Source organism: Coenobita brevimanus, chromosome 90, assembly GCF_032717465.1.
Source record: "Coenobita brevimanus isolate Jiangsu-jjx chromosome 90, ASM3271746v2, whole genome shotgun sequence".
Lineage (NCBI taxonomy): Eukaryota > Metazoa > Arthropoda > Malacostraca > Decapoda > Coenobitidae > Coenobita > Coenobita brevimanus.
The window spans coordinates 11,066,766-11,081,545 of NC_137043.1; the positions used below are offsets into that span (position 1 = coordinate 11,066,766).

Sequence of the window (14,780 nt, forward strand, 5' to 3'; positions counted from 1 at the left end):
ACACCTGCTCATGCAGAGTGAGAGAGGGTAAATAACTCAGTTTTTATTCTATTTTGACCATACTTGGTGGAGGGCTTGAAGGCCAACAAAAGATTAAACCTGTTGCTTTTGAGAAGGACGGGCCAAACATCAAGCTCAAAGATCATGCTGTACTTAAACAGTTTTATTCGATATAAACGAAACTGTGGAAAGGATAACCATAAGGCAAGAATAAAATTATTCAATTATAAGAGCACTCAGTCAAAGGTAAAGGTCACAGCAATAGGTCAACTCAGATTTGAGCTTATTTGAACCAACCATGGGAGAAGTGATATAGGTCAAGCAGGAACGAAGGGATTTGATTTTGAGAATGCTCAGCAAAGGTCAAGGTAACAAGCAAGGTCAAAATTCGTCCTATGTGTATGTGTGTGAAATAAATAACTAAACCAGTCTTTATTTTCTTTGGTTTAAACTTGGAGGATAAGTTGAGGGTCACCCGAGAGGCTGACCTATTGTTTCTAAGAACAAGTCAAAGGTCAAAGTCACAAGGCTTGGTCAACTTAAACAGTTTTTATTTGATGCAGACTGGGGTTTGTGGAAAGGTTCAAGTTAATACAATGATAAAGAGATTCGAGTTTAAGGAAAAGAAGTCAAAGATCAAAGCCAAAGGAAAAAGTTAATAGTTAAGGTAACTGACCAAACTTAACCATCTGATCTGAACCAAAGTTGGTGGAAGGGTTAAGGGTTAGGCAAGAATGAAGCAGTTCGATTCTGAGAGTGATCTGTTGAAGGTGAAAGTAAGAAGCCAGACAAATATTCGGCCCTTATACTACTAGATGGGCGCGCGTGTTGCACTCTCTGAGCCTACCGTCTTGTTTTAAATGTATTGGACAACATGGAATACATACCCGTGATATGTAGGAGGATCCACCTCCACAAAAGGTTAAAATACTTGGTACTGAGGTGGTGATATGATTTACATTAATGAAATATTCACTGAGCACATGATGATATACAGTGTTTTGCGTCAGTGTAAAAAGACAAAAGACACTCACATCTGCACCACTGTATGGCTCACGAGCCATCCCAGTACAGCTAACTAACCAGTGTTCTGCCCTGCCTCTCTGTTACATGTTTATGATAATTCCGGGATGATGCAGGTAAACAGTCGACTAGGACTCATGTAGGCTATTGTGTGTATGTACTCAAGTATGTATGTATGTATGTATGTAATGTATGTATGTTTGTATGTATGTATGCATAAATGTATATTTTGCCCTGTCTGTCTGTGTCATCTTTCTATCTATCTATTTATTTGTACTTAGTCACCTTAATCCCATCAGGGGTGGTCAAAAACAAATCGCTGCCATGTCGTACTGTCCCCCGTCATTTCACTGACCTCCCCTCAGGTTACACACTCCTCTCGCATAGCCTATTCCTCTCCACTGAATCCCTCCATCTCATCTCCGCCTTTCCCTCCCTCCCCCCTCGCCTTCACCTCATTCACATACACGCTTCTCCTTACTCTCTCACTCTCCATCGTCTCCACATGGTCAAACCACCTCAGTGTATTACTCCTAACGCTTTCTATCACTTCCACATCCATACCACAACTCTCGTTCACTCCCTCATTTGTCGGTCGTCACTTCTTGCAACTCCACATGCTCCTCTCAGATAACTTATTTCCACTGCTTTCACTCGTGGCTTGTGTCCTCCCAACAACGTCCTCGCTTCACTTCCGTACGTTAGAGTTGGTATTACAATAATCATGCAGCGTCTTTTCTACTTCCATACTCACTTCCCTATTTCTTATCACTGCTTTCAAAGAACCAGCAACCTTTCTTCCTTGTTGTACCCTTTCAAGCACTTTATCCTCCAAACTTCAATCCTTACTCATCACATTACCCAAGTACTTAAATGCACTCGCATTTTCTATTTCCATACCACGTTGAGTACACCGCTTCCCGTTCGATCAGCGAAGTTAAGCAACGTTGGGTCTGGTTTAGTACTTGGATGGGTGACCGCCTGGGAACACCAGATGCTGTTGGCATCCCTACGTCAAGTGGGGTTGGTGGAGGATTAGTGCCCCTCCCTGTAAAACAATTAACTCTAAGCCCTTGGCCACCCCGTTTGGGATACATGGTGTCTGGCAATGAATGAATGAAAAAATGATTTTCTATTTCCTTATCCTCCAACTTCACTGTACATTCAGTGACTTCATTTCTCTCGAAGACCATAACTTACCCTTCGCTACATTCACCTTTAGATTCCGATTCTTGCATACTCTCTCAAACTCATTCATCAAAGCCTTGCAGTTCCCCTTCGTCTTCACTTGACAATACAGTAGCTATCATCTTCAAACAACAGTACAGGAAGTTTCCAAACGCTGTCCTCTTTCATTAGGGCTGCTCCAATATCCACTGCCCTACCTTGTATCTCTTTTATAACCCCATCCATATACAGATTGGACAACTATCGAGACATGTCATGTCATATGCACGGATATTCTTGCACGACGCAGGTAGCCTATGCAGTCGACCTGTACTCTTGCACTGTGTATTTCTGTGTGTGTAGGTTAGTATGTATGACTTAATACCCCAACCACTCAATACCCCTTCCATAGGTCCTGGACGCCATCCTTCAGAAACGCACATTACAATTAGCTATTCACTGAATGAGTGACAGTCAGGGACACACAATGGATTTGGCTGCCTCTGTAGATGTAGCATATATGGCAGCTAAAATACCACTATTCAAGGTCACCAGGTAAAGTTTTATAATTTTATGGGCGAAAAACACCTCGTAAAAGATTTCTTCCGCCTTAACATTATATTATAAATCAAAATACATTCAGTTATGGACGCTCAGATACGTATCGATTGTGGGTGGAGATAAGTGAGATTTATGTAAAATGTACACTTTTAGTCTTACACATCAAGAACAGAATGCTGACTAACTTGTGCATAAGACAAGGGGAAAGATAATAGGAAAAGGCAGAAGTATGCTTTACACAGAATTCAAAGGAAAACTGTATACTGCAATAGTCACAGAAAACGAAAATGTATTTCGGAGAGGATAGTGGGACTGAGAGATAACAAAAACAGAGAAATTATTATGGATGGATAACATCTGAGTCAACCAGCCTGAAAGAATATATAAACTGTGAGCAAAGCAACAGATCTCCATCTCACACACACACACACACACACACACACACACACACAAAGTGCAAAATATAATCCATACTGTGAAAATTAAAAACTGTGCACATCAAAAGCAGGATTTAATATAGTCGCAGAAAGTCAAGAAGAGTGATTCTCAGAAACATTCGTGGAGAGGTATATGAGAGAGGGGGGTGTGAGTTGGGAGCAGGGGAGTGAAATGGCGGGGGACAGGGCGACTTGGAGGCGATTTGTTTGTGGCTACCCCAAACGGGACTGAGGCGTCTGGCAATAGATAGATAGATAGAATTTTCAATAAGGAAAGCACACCATGATGTACGGCAAAATTCTGGATTGGGTTATCTCCTTGTGGAGAAAATAATTTAGTGCTTTTGTGAAGAGATGATCACACGAGGGAAATGAGCAAGATTCGAGGGAAAAGAATATCGATCCTGGGGAGGAAGGAAAGTTGATGACAGGGAGAGTAAGAGCCCCTATTTCACTATCTTCAGGACCTTGTCTCCTAGCCAGCTTCTGTTGCTGATCTTTCCAATATTCCAGTTGTACTGGGTACTGTACAACATGCAATCCTGAGAATTTTCATTTACTTACCAGCGCCAACTACATGCATTTTACACGATATATGATTCTTCAAATCTGTTTTTCAGTGATAACAAAAAACTTAACCTCAGTGCCTTCAGAAAATACAATATATTCAGCAGGATTTTTTTTTTTTTTTTTGCGCAACACAATCTTTCCTCACAGCGCGGCTTTCTCATACTGAGACAAGCTGTATGAACCTGTTGCCACCGACTTGCAAGCCGTATCATCAGAAAATAACATAATTTTCCATGGAGGTTCACAATCACATTAATATGATCTTACGTATTTTATGGGTGTTTTTTCCACTGCTTTCATTTTACGCTCAGCTCATCCCACCCCCTCCGCCTCACCATGCATTCTCTTCATCCTTCTTTCCCTCCTGGCATCATCCATAAATTACCCCATATATCAGTTTTTTTTTTTTTTTCCTCGCTGGCTCTCACCCTTCAAACCTCCCCCCTCTCTCTCTCTCTCTCTCTCCCAACACCTCCCTCCTCTCCCTCTCCCCTTCCCCCCACACCTCACCCCGGCACAGCCTCCTCCTTTTATCTCCCTCAGGGGAATATTTCAAAGTGAGGCGGTGATTCATTGCCAGGCCCTGCCACATTCCTCCCTCCCTAAATCTGGCTTGCCACTCTGTTTCCCTTTTCCGTTCCTTATCGGTCCTACAAACAAGGCAAAGGACATCTTTGGTAGCCGCGCTCATCCCTTCAATATTGTAAGGGGAGTGAAATAATTATTTATGGGGGAAGTGGAGGGGCCAAACCCAAGGGTCCCACCCTCTATAACTCTGGTCTGGATGAAGGTTTACTACTGTGCAAAAATTCGCGTATTGTACCTAAGTAAAACTATTGAATGTCCCCTCTGGACGCAACACCTCCGTGGGGGATGACCGTCGGGGATCCCTTCCCTACCTAAAATGTGGCCGGGGTAAACGCCTATGGTCAGACTCAAATATGAAGTCCGTTTGGGTGGGGCCCGCGTGGGGATTTCCCTCTACAGCTCTGCCAAACCTCCTCTCTCTCTCTCTCTCTCTCTCTCTCTCAGTTGAGAAAGTTTTTATATATTTATAAGTTGTGTTTTCTTCTATACTGTTTCGACCTTTTTTCCACACCACCACTGAGGTAAAAGTCTTGGCGCGTTTTTTTTTTATAGAGGTTTCCCCAGTAGGCATAAGTCCTCTCTCTGATGTTTCTTCTAGAAAATACTTGTTCACATTGTAAATAAGTTCTTTCTCCTGACTGTGGAGCACACGAGAGCAAGTCGGAGTAGCTGCCATTGTGGGTGGGGATCAGGGAGGAAGTGACCGGTCACCTGTAGTCTGAGGTGGGTGTCCTTGACCTCTGGCAACGTCGGAAAGCGACGTTGTCACGTGGTGTGGAATTTATACAAATCATTGCTATTATCCTAAAAAGCGACACATTCATAGCACTATATAGCCTTATTTAATACATTTAATAAGTACAAAATATTTAATATACAATTTCAAATAGTAAATAGCTGACATATGACAGAGAGAGAGATAGGTACTGGGGTTGATGCGACAGAGCTGTAGAGAGGGAAATCCCCTCTCGGGCCCCACCCAAACGGACTTCATATTTGAGTCTGACCATAGTGTAGATACATCCACTCAGGCACCTCAAATTGAGAAGGCGATGATAGATGATAGAACAAGCGATGATAGAAGGGCGATAAACGATAGTAAAACAAAAAAATGTTATATTAGTAAAGTAGTAAAGTAAAGAGATTCCCAGTTAGTAATAAAATAAATAACAGTAAATGCCAAGGTAAAGGCATAACTACCGGTACTAGTAATAATCTGAAAGTGTACTACACAAACAGCCGGAGTTTACGTAATTTAATGGATGAACTGAGGGCTTTAATTTGTACAGAGAAAATAGACATTGCCGTTATTAGTGAAACTTGGATGAATACAGACACTCGAGTATTTTTGCAGAGTATCAGATAAAAGGCTATAATATTTTTATGTCAAACCGTCAGGGAAGAAAGGGTAGCTATTTATGTAAAGGATTCATTAAACTGTTACAATAAAGCAGACATTAAAGTAAATAAGGACACAGAAAGTGTCTGGGTCGAAATTAATAACAATAGGGAGAAATTAGTCTTAGGAGCAATTTACAGATCTCCTAAATTAAGTAGAGCAGATAGTAAATACCTTTGGGAGGAAATTATGAAAGCATCACAGTCCAGCTTAGTAATAATTGTAGGGGACCTTAATCTACCAAGGATAGATTGGAGAAAGCAGACAGGGGATGCAGAGTCAGAGGAATTTCTAGAGGTAGTACAAGATAATTTTCTTTATCAGTATATTAGGGAGCCCACCAGAGGTAATAATATACTAGATTTGGTTTTAGCTAATAAAGAAAATATCATTAGTGATATAGAGGTTGGTGGACGACTTCGTAATAGCGATCAGGAAGAAATTAAGTTCAAATTTATTTGGGATGTCTGTTCCACTGAAAATACCTCCACCGTTCCTAATTTTCGTCTAGGAGATTTCGATGGCTTAAGAGCTTATTTTCGAACGGTATTCCACAGGGAGATTAGCTATTTGAGGGAATGTCAGGTCAGTGGGGAACCCCAGGTCATAGGTGAGAGGCAGGAAACACGTGGGAATGTCCGTCAGGTGTCTGTGAGGGGGGAGGTGGTAGATAGGAATGTAGTCCAGGTGATGGGAATTAACTCAGCTCCAGTACCAAACTGACGTTCGACCAGTGAGAAGTATAACGAGATAATAAATATAGTACACGGAGCCCAAGATAGATATATCCCTTCAAAACCGTTTAGAACGAATAATTCGGAACCAAGATGGTTAAACAACAGATTAAAATCTCTCATAGGCCAAAGGAAAGGAATATATAGAAAAATAAAACGTGAAGAGGAACACTTACATAACCGGTACACGATTTTAAATAGAGAAGTAAAGAAGGAGATAAGAAAAGCAAAGAGAAGTTATGAAATTAAGGTTGCTAGTGAATCAAAAGAAAACCCCAAGGATTTTTATCAAATGTACTGTACGAAAAATAAAGATAGGATAGGACCACTCAGAACAGAATCAGGTGACATTACCAGTGAAGATAAAGAAATGTGCTCCATCCAAAATAATTATTTCATATCAGTATTCACCAAGGAAAATCTAGACCTGGTCCCTCAAGCAGCAAATATTTACGATGAGAATACGGAAAATATTCTTAGTAAAATAACCATTAGTAAGGAGGACGTATTGAAAGAAATTAATAAGTTAAAACCTCAAAAATCGCCAGGTCCGGACGATATATATGCAAAAATTATAAAAGAAACCAGAGAAGAATTATGTCAGCCACTTTTAACGTTATTTAATGACTCTTTAAGTTCAGGAGAAGTTCCCGAGGCGTGGAAGACCGCAAACGTACAGTAGTGCCCATCTTTAAAATGGGTGATAAATCAGCTGCGTCGAATTATCATCCGATAAGTCTAACGTCAATAGTAGGAAAAATGTTAGAGTCAATTTTGGCAAATAAGATTAGAGAACACTTAGAAAGATTTAATCTTATAAACGAAAGTCAGCACGGATTCAGGCAAGGACGATCCTGCCTCACAAACTTGTTGTCATTCTACTCGGAGGTCTATGAGGCAGTAGATAGCGATAAAGCTTACGATGTTATTTATCTGGACTTTAGTAAAGCTTTTGATAGGGTCCCACACGAAAGGTTAGTTAGCCCCTACACCGCGGGCTTGTTTACCAATGTTTTGCGTGTCCCGCGGGGTTATTCGGGCTCCGACAGACTCTCAAAAAATATTTGCCAAAAATCAGTTATTAGTCCTAGAATAATAAAATTACATATGCTTATGGCACATACCTTCAGCTTTCTCCTGGAATGTTTGTTGAGCCTTCGTCGTTACCGTAGGACTTGTGGAGACCTCTGAAGTAGGGTAACGAAGTCTCCACTTTACACTTCCCAACAACCCGTAATATGATTACCACAGCCAGATACAAACACTATAAACACTATTCTATAATTTTCAAGTAGTTTGGGATCCATACTCCAAAAAAAAAAACACTGTGAAAGCAATGGAAATTACGAGCGTGTCTGATCGTCGCACTTGCGCTAGTTCGCTCTAGGTACTCTGTCATTTATTATTCATAAAACCCCTCACACTTTATATTTCTATTACTATATCACACTTATATATATCTGGAGTCTTTCTCCATAAGTTTCCTTCAGTCGTATTAGTTTATTGTCACTGAAGTCATTCAATTTTTCATTCAGTAAAATACGTAGAGAGCCACGGATTCACTTTCACTGTTATAACATAAATTATTTGTACTCATATTCTTATATTACTAATTACTTACATTACTATTTACATTTTCTATTCTATTTTCAATATTTACCCTTCTATTTTACTTACACTATGTTATTCACTGTCACTTTCAGTAAGATAAAACTATAATACACTGTTCAATCATATGAACTGAACATCCATTGCTTTCACCTGCTATTTATACATTATTTACACATTATTTCCAAATCATTCTGCTTCCACACTTGCACTGTTAGAACTGCTTCTGGCTGTGGTAATCGAAGAAGCAGGTAACACAGAGGGGAACCTAGCACTCAGCGCACTGCCAAGAGGTGCGTTTATGCTCAGGTGTGCGGCGGGTGGTATGCACACATACCTGACACCTGCGAATCGCAGCCTTCCTTTTCCCTGTGGCAGGATTAAGTTCAAGTCTGTGCCGATCCATATACGCCCTCTGCTCAAGTCGGTCGGGAAGTGTTACTGGATGGCGCCTTGGAGTTGCTGCTGTCACCCTACCATATCTTTCCAGCAGCTGCTGGACACAAGTCCTGGCGAACAACCTCAGGGAGAAGGACTTGGGTGGCTTGACCTTTATCTTGTACAGGATGAAGGCGTTCAGCATCGTCATATCTATCAGATGCAGAAAAACTTTCCTGTACCACCTAGTATTCTTCCTGAGGCAGTCGATCTCACCAATCATCATGTCAGACTTGTCCACCAGCCGCATGTTGACATTATAGTCCAACACAGCATCAGGTTTCATCACAGGTTCGCCTGTCCTACGGTCGACCTTCCCACTGTCTCTCATCTCCCCCTTATGTACGGTGGTGAGCATGTGCACGACCCTCTTGTCATACCACTGTATTGCCAGCATCTTCTCACACTTGCGTAGGTGCACGTCTCCTCGCTGCGAGGTTCCTGCCTCTGGGAATTTGGGGAAGTGGGCACGATTACTTTTCACATGCCGCAGGAGCCAATGCCGTGCTCAGAAAGGTATTTGGCAAGTTTCGGTGCTGTATAGTAGTTGTCTGTATACAGCACATGACTCCCACCAAAATACTTTTCTAGGAGCACTTTCACTACACAGCCTGAGAAGCCAAGGGAGTGTGTTTTATCCAGATCGACAGTGCTGGCTGAATATATGACGAAGTCAAGGATGTACCCCGTCTTACAGTCGCACAGTACAAAGAACTTAATTCCAAAGCGATGGCGTTTGCTTGGAATGTATTGAACAAACCGAAGACGTCCTCTGAACAGAACCAAGGATTCGTCAATGACAACCTTCTGAAAGGGGTGGAAGAATGACATAAACTTATCCTTCATTCTGCTCAGAATCTCCCGGATCTTCCAGAGTGGGTCGGTTTGGGAAGGTACATCGTTGTCGGCAAAGTGCAGGTTTCCCATGATGTTCCGGAAGCGATCTCTGGCCATGTACTTATTGAAGGTGGGTGAGGGTAGTAAGGGGTCCATGGACCAGTACTCTTCCAACTCATGCTTCTTGGAGTGTGGCATGAGAAGCATGAGGGCAAAGAACACATACAGCTCTTACACTCCCAGCATGGACCACTGTTGCATCTTGGCTGCACCTGTACCACTTGCAGCACATTGTGATTCATACCTGTTGGTCTCATCACATATGTGCTGCATGACTTCGTCATCTAGGAAGGCCAAAAGGTAGTCGACACACTCAGCATTTTCGTCCATAGTGAAGGCAGGCTGAACTCCTGAGGAGCTCTCATCAAAAACTAGATTTTCTGACACAAAATCTGACCCTTTCGTCCACGCGAAGGCGTCCAGGATTCCCTGTCGTGGCGGTGTAGGGCGGGTGGTGGTGGTGGTGGTGGAGGTTGGCTGTGAGGAAGGTTTATCTCGGTCAAGGTCACTCGCACTTACCCTAGGTTGCCGTACAGCACTAGCAGCCCTTACCCTACTAGCTACACTACTTTTCACTCTCCTTGATTTACCTCTACCTCTACGGCCTGCCTTCACTGTTGATGCTGGTGGTGACTCCTACGACGAAGACTCCGGAGATAACTCAGCCGACGATGATGAAGAAATGAGTGAAGTGGGGCTTGGGGAACGGGGAGGTGAATGCACTCGTGACTCATGGCGGGCTGGGTCACGTGGGGGCATTGTTCTGGGGCTAACATGCCGTCTTTTCACTCCCTTCCCAAATTCCTGTCCTTGCTGCACTAAAGGCTCCTTTCCCTTGGAGCTAGACACTGATTCACACACTGTAGCACTCGTTGTTGCTGTTTCTGGCACGATAACCTCACCCGGCTCATCACAAGATTCATCCGAATCGTCATAGTCACTGTCCATCATAATCATGGACAATTCTGCCAGTTCACGTGCCACTGCAGAGTCACTAAGGCCTTTCCTGCTTGCCTCACTACTTTTCTTAGGAGTAGAGGTCACGGGGCCCTTTGCAATGGGCGCAGAAGCGACAGGAATGGCGGGGCGCGAGTGCGACATCGTTTCTCTACCGCAGAGGAAAAGGAACTAAATGCCGCGGCTTATCTGAGAAGGGATGGGTTGACAATGACACTTTAGGCTGACTGCTGCTAACTTACAGGCTTATTTTTTATAGGTAGAAAATCTCAGCAATACATAAAGAAATAGGTAGTTCCAGGTGAATGTAAATGTCAATTAGGATTCTCCCTTCCTTTCTGATATATATTTTTATTACAGACATCGATTACAAGGCATAAATCAAAGGGGAAATTACCGTGGTAATGTAGCGAATGAATGCACGTGAGGTTTTGTCAGGTGATAATTAGCCAATTTCTGGTGTATAACACTATCACTTACCTGTTTTTTTTTTTGGTATATATTATTTTGTACAAGTATAGGGCATAGGGCTTATTTCAATGGATGAAATCTGTGGAAAAATCCGGGGGAAATTTGCGTAGCGCAGCGCGGCGTGGGAGGTGAGAGGACAGGGTAATGGAGGGCAGGTAGGGAGGGGAGTCACGAAGGGGGTAAAATCGCTAAATTGTCAACAATGGATGGGAGTAGAGATGAGATTTGGAGTGCTGACTAGTGTTGGACATTGGCAGTACTGATAGATGATACAAGCCACCACTTGAGAGCCCGGGATAATTCAAAATAACACAGAATCACAAAAGTGACGCCCCGCGGTATGATCCATTGTGGCCGAGCGTCACAAAAGTGACGCCCTGCGGTTAAGGGGTTAGAAAGGTTCGAGCACACGGTATAGACAGCGATATCTTAAAATGGATAGAATCCTGGCTGAAAGGACGAAAGCAGAGAGTATTAATAAATGGAACTAAGTCGGACTGGGGATTAGTAACTAGCGGTGTACCACAGGGTTCAGTACTCGGTCCCTTATTATTTATTATATATATAAATGATCTAGACTTAGGAGTCAATAGCAGCATCAGCAAATTTGCCGACGATACAAAAATAGGGCGTATCATTAACTCGACTGACGATTGCCATAACTTACAAAAAGACCTCGATACATTGTCCAAATGGTCTAAAACTTGGCAAATGGATTTTAACGTAGAAAAATGTAAAGTACTTAACGTAGGCAAGACCATTGGACATACTAAATACAGCTTAGATAGCAAAGAAATTAGCAAATCGGAATGCGAAAGAGATCTAGGAGTTATGATTAGTAACGACCTTAAACCAAGGCAACAGTGTATTAATGCGAGAAATAAAGCAAATAGGGTCCTAGGATTTATTTCGAGAAGCGTGAGCAATAGATCATCTAAAGTAATACTGAAACTTTATCTAGCATTAGTAAGGCCACATTTAGACTACGCAGTACAATTTTTGTGTCCTTACTATAGAATGGATATTAATTCGTTAGAAAATGTACAGAGAAGATTGACAAAAATGATACATGACGTCCGGAACCTGTCATATGAAGACAGACTGAAAAGACTAAGTCTGCATTCGCTAGAGAGGCGTAGAGTAAGGGGAGACTTAATTGAGGTGTTTAAGTGGATGAAGGGTAGAAATAAGGGAGATATTAGCAAGGTACTTAAAGTGAGCATACAGGATAGAACTAGAAATAATGGTTTCAAACTAGAAAAATTCCGTTTCAGTAAGGAAATCGGTAGAAATTGGTTTGGTAACAGGGTAGTAGACGAATGGAATAAGCTACCTAGTAAAGTAGTTGCTGCCTCTTATATCGAGAGTTTCAAGCATAGGCTAGATAAGTATATGACTAATAAGGGGTGGATATAGAAAAAAGAAAATCTTATAACCAATACTAATTCATAATTTTTCCTTTTCAGGTTACACTATGATAGTCTCTATTCTCCTTTCACACTTTCCTGTAAAATGTCCACGCCAGTTTTTCTATACAGCGTGGTGTTCTTTCTGACTTTTTCCTGCCGGCTTCGGCTGGAGGGTTTGGAGGGCGGGGGAGAGCCTTCTTTGCTATCCTTATCTCATTCTAGTAGTTCAGTTACTCTTCTAGGAGCTGCCTAGCATGGGCCAACCGGCCTACTGCAGTTATCCTCTCTTCTTATGTTCTTATATTCTTATGTCTGTGTCTTAATTAATTATATTTCTATTTACATTTTAAAACTTCATAATTTTTATTGAAAAAGACTGAATATGGATGTATTGCAAGAGGCTGTTTTACTTTCATTCATTTCTAGGGTAACGATCAGCTAAATATCCTGCAATGCTTTTCCATGTCATCATTCCCTCGCCAGGCTAATATGTTGTTTCATTTTCTTACCTACAGTACATCTCCCTCCATTGCCACTTTCAGAGGAGTGTTTCACTTTTAGCATCATTTCAAATATTCTAGCTTACTTTCCTCCTATCTCTCATTTTGTACACGTCATTTCTGTAGCATTCTCCTGTTATTCGCGCGCGCGCGCGCGCGCACGCACGCACACACACACACACACACACACACACACACACACACACACACACACACACACACACACACACACACACACACACACACACACACACACACACACACACACACACACACACACACACACACACACACACACACACACACACACTGTATATATATATATATATATATAGATATATATATATATTATATGTTTATATACTGTACATATCCATATGTAGATATATAGATGGATATAGATATATGTATGGAGAGAGAGAGAGAGAGAGAGAGAGAGAGAGAGAGAGAGAGAGAGAGGCTAATAGATAAAGGTGTGAGTAATTTTCCTGTAATGAAGAGGCAACTATGCAGTTCTAAAGATGTCACAGAAATGATTGAATTTACCCTCTCTCTGAAAACAATTTGGAAAAATTATTTGTTTTTAGTAGATTTGATTAAGAGACAGGACACAAAAGATGATGAATGTTCGAGTTTTCTGCTTTCTGTCTGGTGGTGTGGAAGTCTCTGACATTAATAAGTATGGAGGAACTACTGGAGAACTGAAAGTAACTATGTGTCTCTAGTCGGAGTACAAAAAAAAAAAATGACAGTGTGTGTCATTGCCTCACTGTGTAAGTTCTGGAATAACTGCACGGATGGCTGCTGTGAGGAAATGGTGGGAAAGAAGTGGATTGGGTCAACAGCAGATAAGCAGAGGGAACTAGATGCACAGTACAGCTTTGAGAAACAGTGGCGAATAACGAGTAAGGAATTTGAAAATATAAATAACTCCGAGTAACAGCGTACTGGTACTAACTGATGGGAAACAGTGGCCGGCTACAAAGCAAGTATAGGATGAAGAGAAAGAAATCCAGAAATAAAATGCAGTTCCAAAATTACAAGTCATATGTTGCCAGTTTGGGAAATTTAAGAGTTGTGCAGAATCGAGTAGGGACCTTTGATATATAATATAGTTTAACAGCAGACACTCAGTGAAGTTCAGAAAAGATGACCAGGAATCTGAGGAATCGCCAGTGTAGCGCTCTTGGCGGAACCCAAGGCTGTAGTTCCTCAATAATAATTTCTTTTCCCTGAAAAGTTACATAGAAAAACTAGAAATACATGACAATGAAAAGTGAGCAACTGTCTATAATGACATTTTATAATGCGAGAAGGAAAGATACCAAGGATTAGAATAAACAAATCTTATTCCTTCCAAATCAGATTAAATAAGTCAAACTATTATTGTAGAGCATTGAAAATACTAACAGTCATAGGCTGTTGGAGGACTAATGAAGACAGTTCTAGAGTTGACCAGTTATATTCATGAAAGACAGAGTATCAAATGACTCTTGCATTAGAGTGTTGCTCAGAAAATGGGTGAGTGTGCAGCTAGACGGGTGCTGCGTCACTGCTGTAACTGAGGAGGGATACAAGCTAAAGATTCAGAACAGTGACCAAATTACTAGCGGTAGAAGAGAGACCTAGGCAGTGTTGGGGTTAAGATACAGAAAATTAAAGGAGTCACTGAACGTAAGACAGCTGGTGAGGAAACAAAAAATCTTGTTTCAAACTTTGTCATGAATCCCTCCCGCACTGGAAAACTATACTCCGCACAGGAACGAATAATATCCCTGTACAAAGTCTGCAGTAGAGTGAAAGAAAAAAAAAAGAAGAAGAAAGACACAAGAAAATAAAAACTGTGTAAAGGAAGCCCAAGAATGTTAGTAAAAATGACGACCGAGTCTCAGAAAATGTTCTTTGTTTGTTATCCACTGGGTACTGCAGCACGAACACTCACGGGAGGCAATTACTTAGGCAAACAATGAACGTTGGTGGCCCCAGTAAGAGTTTGCCCTGTTTACATATGCTAACATGGT

At 41.6% G+C, this 14,780-nt stretch overlaps 1 pseudogene; it reads left to right on the forward strand.

The window, feature by feature from the left end:
* Positions 1-1,909: 1,909 nt before the first annotated feature.
* On the forward strand, positions 1,910-2,029 carry LOC145411794 (5S ribosomal RNA; annotated as a pseudogene).
* The last annotated feature ends 12,751 nt before the right edge of the window (positions 2,030-14,780 follow it).